This window comes from Odontesthes bonariensis, chromosome 24 (genome assembly GCF_027942865.1).
Source record: "Odontesthes bonariensis isolate fOdoBon6 chromosome 24, fOdoBon6.hap1, whole genome shotgun sequence".
In the NCBI taxonomy this organism is placed as follows: domain Eukaryota; kingdom Metazoa; phylum Chordata; class Actinopteri; order Atheriniformes; family Atherinopsidae; genus Odontesthes; species Odontesthes bonariensis.
Window position 1 is genome coordinate 17,319,035 of NC_134529.1, and position 10,440 is coordinate 17,329,474.

Sequence of the window (10,440 nt, forward strand, 5' to 3'; positions counted from 1 at the left end):
GACCAGTCCTCGCTTTGTTCCCTCCCAGGAGTCCAAAAAGTCGTTCATTTTTCTACAACATTTCAAACTGTGCAGAGTGAAAAACGTCATCCCCTAAAGTAATGGCCTTGAAAAATTGTTCACCTCTTACGGGGACAACACAACTTCACAAAATAGCACTAAGCACATTTGGTGTTTTTAATCACCTTACAGAGTGACTTAAAACCTGTGTGTGTTCGCTCTCTGCTTTGCGAATGTAGACATTTCTGCCATGAATCACACACTAATTCAGTTTTATTTGTGCTCCCTGTGTGAGGAAGCATTTTCCTTTCTTAATAGGCTGGCCTCGAGTGTGTGTATGTACTCAGTCATGTGCGTGGCTTGCCTGCGGCCAGAACTCTAAGTGCTATTAGGCCTGGATATTGCAGCAGTGGCTCACCCGAGCTCGATACAGTTCAATGCATTTGTCATTTTTATCAACAACTGAGACTAACTGTATAATGTAAATCACAACAAGCTTCGGCCCCTTTTACAAATCCACTCACGGGGTCAATTTCTGTTTAATACGTTTGACTCTGCAGTTACTTTCTTCTAATGGTAAAAAAAAAGAAAAAGAAAAAAATCCTCTCAAGGGTAGCTTTGCTACTTCCACCTACTACTGTTTCTCTGCTAAAACCAAACCAAAATTCCTCTAAGAAGCCTTCTATCAAAATTCTTGCTTCGTGCTTTTGATAGACTAATCCATAGCAACCACAAAATTATCATTAAATGAATCATGATTTCAGCTGATCAGAATGTTCTCTGGGAAAAATAAGAATGCATGGAGAGATGTACTGCTCGACATTAAGAAATGTTTAACTCGTGTTTTTAAGAGTTCATTCAGCTATATAACATTTGTTCAATTAGAAAAGTGTGGATAATGGCACATCTTCTCATACTGTGTATCCTCAAACAGACTACTCACTCTCTCATGTACCTTTTATACCAAAAGCAGCATGTCCAAAAAAGGTTTTTCTAAACTCAGATACACATGCTTAGACAAGCAGATTAAATATCCCTCCCATTAATAACCTGTTTACCCCTCAGTGCTTTGGGGATTACAGTAGAATTGGAGTTATATCCAGTTACAAGCTGCTACTGCTTCCCTGGGAACAAGTTTATACTCTACAACAACATGAAGGAATGACATCACACCATCTCCCGAAGGTTTTGTTGCAGAATTTCTCAAAAAAGCTCAACTTTCTGAGGATCAGGGCCAGCTGTCTTGCAAACACGTAGAATCTATCAATCCCATCTCATTTTGTCATAGAGTTGTTGCTGTTAGTTTCACAACCTTAATTGTAGATGTTACGCTTAGTAAATATGTTGGTCTGTAAAGAAAAAGTGAGCCGTTCACCGTCTTACAGCCCTGAGTGCAGCACCTCCAATAAAATCAGTGCGTGCGCTGGGGTGTTGTTTGACAAGCTTGAGCCGCTAAATACATGCCAGTGCTGCAAAGTCATTGAATAAAAGGACAAATGCTGATTAAACATGTTCCCTTTGTACTCAGAAGCCAGATGTTAGCGGGTGTTAGTTATTTTTTTATTTTTTTATCAGCATAAATAAGGGCTTTACATCCATTTAACGCGTGATTTTGTTTTCGTGGCACATGCAAAGCCTCCCCATTTGCAGCATACCGTCTGTGTGGTTACAAATTCTGGACTAAACATGGACATCGGAAGATGGTGATATTACAAGCAAACTCTCTGCAGATATTCGAATGCAAAAATTAGTCAGGACATGTGGTAAAAACAAGCAAACAAATCCCTTTCTTCGTTCAGAATTAGGGAGCAAATTGTGCATGTTTTCTTACTAAGCAGTGCTGTCAAAAAAGAGATTTATAAGAGATAATACACCACAGGTCATTATCGTGACTGAGATGATAAAAAAGGAAACCATATTGTGTTCCTCAACCTAAATAAGTGGCTTAAATGTTTCATTCTAATCAAGTTGTTTTTAATTCTTCAAGCTGAGCAGGTTTTAAAGCACTGGTCCAGACAGGAGACAAGGGGTCTGATGATTAATTGTTCAGCTGTCTTTCTGTCCAAACACCCAAAGATGTCTTATTCACTTCTTCAAACGATATGTTTGTTTTTCTCACACCACGAATTAGAAAATAAAAAAAAGTCAGATTGAAGAACACAAATCAGTTATTCATTTTGTGATTTTGTGCATGATTTCCAGTGAGATGTGCTTTTGGGAACCATGTTTGTGCCGCGAGGCATCGTTTTCAGAACATCATTGTTGATCATTTCATACTGAGCGGTATGCTGGTATGTGCCACATTACATACAGACTTGGGGATTGCATGTGCAAAGTATGAATCATTTAGAGAAAGAAAGAAAGAAAGAAAAAACTAAGAAGCAATGAAAGAAAAAAAGAGAGAAACAAAGAAAAAGATGGTAGATGAAAAGATGGTATCAACAGAGGCACAAAGCAAAGAACAGACAGTGACAAGAGACAGACTTGAGGCAGATATTGTTACAAGAGTTGGAATGAGAGGGCAAACAAAGTGAGATGAGAGAGACAGAAACACACAAACAGCAGCAAGAAGGACAGTGAGGACAGGGACGGAGAAAAATGGAGCAATGGAGAGAGAGAAAGAGATGCAGAAAAGAGGATATTGATTGGTTAAAAATGCATGAGATGTCTCTAGTGTGCAGCTCCTCATTTCTAATGCCTTCTGACCAGACAGTCTGAAGCCAAAACATCATCTTTCTGAATAGTAATGTTAAATAGCTGATTTCATAATGTTTGATTTTAAACAAAAAGCCGTGTTTTTAGGTTCAAAATGCACCAAATGTTATCAGTTGGTGACACGTGTGGACTGCAGGCAGGTCAGTTCAGCACCAGGACTTCTCAGCTGCTGTAATACACGCAGGATGTATTTTGGCCTTGCCTTGAAACAAACAATGACTTCCCTCAAAAAGATGTAACGTGGATGCCTGTGTACGTTGGTCTAACACCTGCATAGCATAAGCATTAACAGATTCCCAGATATGCATGCCACCTATGCCATACGCTCTAATGGACCCTTTCTTTCTCGTAGTACGTTGGATGCAGCATTTACAACTTCCCAAAAGAACATCAGTTTACATCAATCACTACACAGGACAGAAATCCACATCTTAGATTTGTTTGAGCTGAGAAGATGGAGCCCTTTCTGTATCATATTCAGGTATGTGTTTCTATTCAAGTTTTGTGAAGCATTTGTGAATGCACCAAAGAACTGCATTCACCGATAATGGTGTTAAAAACAGGATTGTGACTGTTTTAATGTAGAGCTACTGGAGAATCTAATGATCACAGCCATTCAATATTAGTTTTCAGCTTTGTCTCTTGTATGAAGACATTTTTCTGAATCCTTCAATGATATTATGAGTAATGTAAACCCCAAACTGCAAAAATGATGCTTTAATACCAATCATGTTACTGACCTGTGAGTTAGCCTAACAAGTTCTGTGATGTTCCACCAGCTATTTTCCTTAGAATTAGAAAGAAAATCCTGTTTTTTGTTGCCTGTCCAATTTGTTTTGTTTTTGAGCTTGCCTTAAATTTGATGGCAACAAAAGTCTGGAAGATTATGTTACACTAAAAAGAAACAGCTGGAGGAATATGTTGCAAGTTATTAGCTTAACTGACAACAGGTTGATAACATTTTACTCAGGAGTAAAGATGAGGTTCATCAATCTGCAAAAACTGTGTCCATAAATTGAGGAGAAATTGCAGAATAATGTTTCTCAACATAAAATTGTAAAGACTTTGAATATTCCATCATTTAAAGTGCATAATATCATCAAAAGATTCAGAGAATCTGGAGACATCTCTGTACTCAAGGCAGGACATAGCCGAAAAATCAATATTGGATGCTTGTGATCTTCAGGCCCTGAGTCAGCACTGCATAAAAAACAAGCATGATTCTGTTGTAACAATCATCTGACATTAATCTAATTAATCACCCACCCCCCCTCCCCCCTTCATACAATGCTGGAGGGGAAAGGAGAAGAGAAAGCAGTAGAAATGCCTAGCAGTCTTTGCTCATCACCACAATGAGCTGGTATGAGTGGCTACGAAATGTCAGGCAAGTATGACACTCTGCCTTTACATGAAAAAGAGTTACCTCTGCAGTTCGACATTTATATAGAGGCCTTTTGATTCCCCGTAAACATTGATTCTGCTTTATGTTCTTTATCCACACTGTTAAAGAGCTAACTGTTAACAACTGTGTTTGTGAGTGTAGAGTTGAATCAATTTGCCAAACATTATGACACAATGATAACGTATTGAAATTATGTTACAGCCACAATTTGACAATGTTATGTTTACGTTTGCAAACGTATTCCATTTTCATTCTGTTTTCAGTAATATTTCACATGGCACACAAATGTTTTAGTAGGCTTGCAAAAAATTTTCTTCAATCAGGATCAGGAATTGCCATCATTTTTCTCCAGTGTATTCTAGCTGCACATTCACAAGTATAATGCACCTGCAGTGAATTTCCCTGCTGATGTTCAGTCAGTACGCATGAACTGTATGTATTGTTAGTCCCTGAGCTCTAATTGTTTGTCCTGACACTGTGACTTTAATTTCCTCTTCCTCCCTGCTCTCTGCTGCCTTTCCATCTGTGCTGCTTGGCCATGCCAATGTTGTGTCTGAAATTGTGTATTTGCATATGCAAGCTCATGTGTTTATTGTACCCACTGTAGTACGTTTCCAGTTCTTTGAACTTCTATCAAGACATAGTGTGGTTTGGCAACTCTAACCAGCCAGTGCCAGTATCAGAGCGATTATGAGAGGACTTTGGCTCCCTTTTCCAAACCACAAAGAAATAATTATTCCAGAAGGTCATGGGCAAATCAGGTACTTGTAGGTCACGTCCAGCTTGGCCCCAGTACGCCCATCAGTCTGTTTTCTTTGAAATGTTCACATATCAAACATGACTGTTAAACATGGCACAGACAACTAAAGGTAAAATAGAGTAATTAGACACAGGTGCAGAGAAATGAAAAAAATAGGTGAATGTAATTGAATGACTTAATTCAGAGCTTGAGAACACAGAGACAAAGACAAGCTGCAGCAGGGAAGTTTCCGGGAAAAAAACCCAAAACGAATAATGAAGAGTTCTGCCTTCAAAAATAGCCAAAGTGTTGAGTTTGTGACATTTTGAATAAAAGATGTCCTGCGTTTTTTGTAGCACACATTGTCACTCCAAGGCAGATATCACAAGCCGCAGGCCTTTAGGACTGAGCAGATTTCATGCTAATACACACATCAACTCCACTGGTTGACATAATTATCTAAAACAGCAAGACATCTTTCCTGGCCAGCACACTTGCCCTTCAAATGGTATGTGTGTGAGTGCGTCTTATCCCATCAGTGGTATGGCTTTAGGCTGGTTTACATTTGCATAATGAAGTCAATAATGGTGGCCTCCTGGGAAGAAGCATGGTAACATTATTACTAATTCAATAAGAAGCATTGTGCTCCTGTGAGTGTGTGTGTTTGGGGACTGAGAGGAACAAATGCGAGCGAGGTAAAGTGTAGGTACAGAGACAGGGCGACAGAGATAAGTGCAGCATGTGCAAAGACAAAGGATGCGAGGTGGGAAGAAAAGGACTTTATGAGCAGAGAAGACAGGATAAGGGAGATGTAAAGAGAAAAAAGTGAGAAAGAAGGACAGGAAAAGCAGATTGGGAGAAAGGAAGGTGGGGACAGAAAGGAGCATGAGGTGAAGGTGAAGGGCTGACGTAAGTGAGGCGAGAGAAATGAAAGGACAGAAAAGGGAGAAGGGGAAAAAAGTAGTTGAAGACGTCAGGCAGTAATGAAGGGGCAGAGGTTGTTATCGGGAGACAGATGGCTGATGTATGACCATGCTGTTTTTCACATCTGTCTTAACAACACACTTAGTGTCCTCATCGTCCTCACTGGTTAAAGGCCTGCAGCTGTCTGCATTTCCGAAATAGGTACTGCTAGTGACCCAAGAACATGAGCAAGCCTCTGCACACAGTGCTTAGTCTTATACAAATGCAACTTAGTTTGACAAATCATGTAAACACTTCAAGTAGCCTAAAAAGCTATCGTATATGTCATTTACCAGCAATCTCAAAGGTGAATAATTGCATACCCTACTCATTCACTTCTCAGATTTTATTATTGTAATAACAGTGTGGAATTGTACAGTTGTTAAATTGTATGTATAAATAAGAATTACACTCACTTAGTGTAATAGTGTAATAGTCTTTTATGTGTACGAAATCAAAAGCATAGTGGAACAAACAGCACAGAAAGAATGGAAACAGATAAACCTGAATTGTCAATAGAAAAAAAACAATGAAACCCAACTTAGGATTAGATAAGAAACGTATTTTTGTGTATAAAAAAGTGAAAATTTCAAAAGCAGACATGAATATCTTTGTGTTCATAACTGTGGACTATTAATTTTACCACAGGTAAAGGGGTATTTGTTTTCATCTACTTGAATGAATACATAAATTGAAGTGAAAATTTAAAAAAGAATTAAATACAGCTGAAAGGTCTCAGCTACAACGTCTCCTCAAGAATGATACAACAAACACCTTATTAAATCAGCTTTCTCGTGTCACACTAATTGTAGCTTATGTTTATGAAATTTTCCGGCCTTCACTTGTATCTTTTGCTTAGAATCAACCTGTTTTCATGACTTAAACTTTCACCAACGTTTCAATAGCTTCCATCCATCATCCAACATCACTTGTCATCTCAAATGCTGTCTTTAAACCTTTAGCTGACATTTTGCTTGGTACTTCTTACACTTTCATTTATTTGAGCTCTTAGCTGGTGTAAACTCGTTACATCATTGTTGATTTCTATAAAAACTTAAAGCTTAGCACAATACTTAGGCAAGGTAAAAGAGTTCTTTGAATGCTAATATGCTAATGTACTCCCTTTTTTCTTTCCTGGAGGCCATGGCCTCGTCTCCAAAACAATCTGTGCTAACAAATGTACAGTGTTCGGAGCCAAATAATAAGACTTAATTATTTCAGAAATTTCACACGTCACTTTTGTAAAATAAGCATTGCTTCTCTTCCTTACTGGCCAACATCATAAAAGCTTTACAGGCTTAAAGGTCTAAATCTACAAACCTGAGTTGCAGCAGTTCACCTTGAGGCATTGGAGCAACTTCATGGTCATGTCACATACAGTTGTGGCTCCTTAAGGTCTCTAATGTCCGCTTTTCCATGTTGCAGCATGAGACACTTGGGAGGAAAAAGCAGGGTTGGGCTTAAATGTTTTGACCTCTGCTAGAGCCAAAGAAGCAGTAAAACTCAATTTTACAGAGTCAAATCTTCCTTTATATTTGACTGGGATGTCTGACCATTAGTCTCCTAAAACCTTACAGTAATGCAGAGTTTTTGAGTCTTAACTCTTCAATATACTGAATTACAGATGGAAGACAAAAAAATCATTAAAGACAACTCTTTTCACACAGTGTAGTGCCATTTTGGCTTAAAAAAAAAGCCCTTGCTAAGCTTTTCCTGTTGCCACTGTGTCATTGATGAAGACTAACATCAGAGGGTTCAGTGCCACATCAGTGTGTGCTTACACACAGCCAGCTGGCATAGTGGAATCAGCTGTGAGACGACAGTATTGTTGGTCAAAGCAACGCGTCATGTACAGCTTATACTTACCGTTCTCTACCTCATAAATGCAGCATGGACCAAAATTGACATCACCATACCTGACGTTTAAGCCATGCAAATTCAGATTTTTTTGTTGCTTGATGTGTGGTGTGAAAGTGGCGGGTTGGAAGAACAGGAAGAGCAGCAAAGAAGAATGTCCCAGCAGGAAGTTTAAACTGTAATTCTTAATGTAGTTCCCGTTTAGCTTCTAGTGCTGTTCCTGAGGTGTAGGTGTGTTTTTTTTCTTAGTAGTGACACCTGCTATTTAGGATGAAGACTGCACTGAGACTGCATAAACAGTTAGGTGGGTTGATGTCACAATTCACTCGCACAATGAACATTAAGGCCAGCATTAACATTAATTTTATAAGATGCCCGTTCTCCCTTACGCACACAAATTGTTTTGCCACTGTGACTACCTCTGCTCCCGCTTAGAGGCGTATCAATGGTGAATTAGCTTCTACCCCGACTCTGCCCATGTGTTTTCACACAGGGCATGATGGACAAAGAAGGCACATCTGTCCCGCCTTGAAACAAGGCTGTGAAAAAAAAGTTGTTGTATCTTTCTCCCAGACTAATATAAACATCCATACTCTCATTGTGTCCTGAAGTGCAGACATGAGAGTTTTTCTTGATGTTGCTGTTGGTTTCATCAGAATTACTTTGAATGGTTGGTTTCATCAGGTCATCTCTCATGAGAGAACTTATTAACAGGAATATCCAGCATAGCAACTAAAGGAGACTGAAACAGTGTGAATTGTTCTGGGTTTTTTTAAATTTCTGCATAATTATGACATTCTCAGATTCACAAACAATACCATAATGTTTATGCATTTGTTTATGCATTTAGCAGACGCTTTTATCCAAAGCGACTTACAAATGAGGATAAAAACACATAGTCATAAAAATGTAAAAATGGTTCTTTTATTCACTGAAGAAAATAGCACAATCCTGCAAAGCCGCGAGTGGCAAAATCCTGCCAGCCTTAGCTGCATGTATCTAAATCTCCTTTGCAGCAATATCTGCAAACCAAACTTCCCTTTTTTGAGATTTTTTTGCCCATATCTCCATACAAAACAGCATCAACTCTAAGATTTTGGTGGGTCTCCGTAAATAAACTACTTGTTTCAGGTCCTTCCACAACCCTTCTATTGGATTAAGGTCAGGACTTCAATATATCCTTTAGCACAATAGTTGTGTGCTTAGGGCTATTATCTTGCTGCATGACCCTTTATTTTATTGAGATTCAGTTTGTGGACAGATATACTTACATACCCCTTACTAAATGAAGTGGGAACGAGGCAATAGAAGTAGGAAGTAAAAATGTAAAATCTAAACCGTAATCCTATATAAACACATGTTCTAACACTATAAACACACGGTTTGTCTCTCCCGGAGTGATGGGCTAACAAATATCACTCTTCAGGTCATCAGGGTAACTGAGAGTGGTTACAGTCCCCCCTCACATCAGTTTACGTTAATGTAAAAAGTACAACATCAAGAGAAGACTGAACAACAAAGATGTGTGTTTAACAGCTAAGAGGAGAAAGTTACTGATATCCAAAGAGAACATTGCTGCCCATCTACAGATTGAAAGTGATCATGTGGACAAACCAGTAGGTCGTTGGAAAAATGGGAAGCGACTAATTCTCAGAATATGTAGTGGGAAAAGTTAATACCATCGTGTCAACTATACATGAATAGTAGTATATAGTACATCATTTATGTATTTGAATTCAATTCAATTCAATTCAATTCTTTTTATTTATATAGCGCCAAATACAACAAATGTCATCTCAAGGCACTTAAATAATAAAGTCCAATTCAAGCCAATTGGAATTCAATTCATTGTAATCAATTATGTTTCTCATTTTTCTGTGCTTTTGGTTTGCTGTCGAGGGAGATTTGCTGGCATTGTTTGGGTCACTGCAGTTAAAATGAAAGTTCCTCTGAGAAAATAGCTTCTTCTGAACATTTCTGTCCTGATGGGAATGGTCTCTTCTGTGATGATAATAACCCAACTGAATATGAATTGGAGTTTTAGAATGGTAATATATCAATTCCCACCATCTCAATTTGTTAATAATTTACCACTTTGAGTTTTTGATTAAGCAAGAGCTTCCAGTTTAATGGGGATGTTGTTGTAGCTAATAAAAAAGGGAAGTGTTCAAGCTTCAGCTGCTCCCCATCCCAAAGTGCTCAGACGGACACCATCACTCTCTTTTATATGTGTGGTTTCACTGAAACCTGCAGGTCTCAGACATGAAGATAGGACCTGGATTTTGTGTGTATGTTGCCTGTGTGTGTTATGTTCCTCAGCCCCCTCTGTGCGCCCTACATTTAAAGCAGTCCAGTCCAATGTTAACACCAGCTGCTGTCTGTGTCTCTAATTATAGCCTCTGCAGTGCAGGCTCCCAGGGCAAGACTGGGGGTCAGGTTACTCCTTCCGACAGCTCTCACTCATAAACACAGTTGCACACACATGCATGCATCATAATTTGAAAAGGGCCTTAAAAAAAAGCATTTAACAAAGTATAGAAATACACAAGGCTGCGTTTGATCATAACTAACGAAGGTTGGGAGATTTAGCATTTTAAAGGGCTTTACTCTGAAAGTTGTCAAAGACACAGAGTGAGTACATTTGGTACCTTGTAATAAAATTGTCTCTTGCTGTTGTTTTCAGGGAAAAGGCAAGCATTTAATCTGGTCAGATCATTTAAACATGATAAGAGAATATGAAATCAAATAAACTGCCAGTTGATAT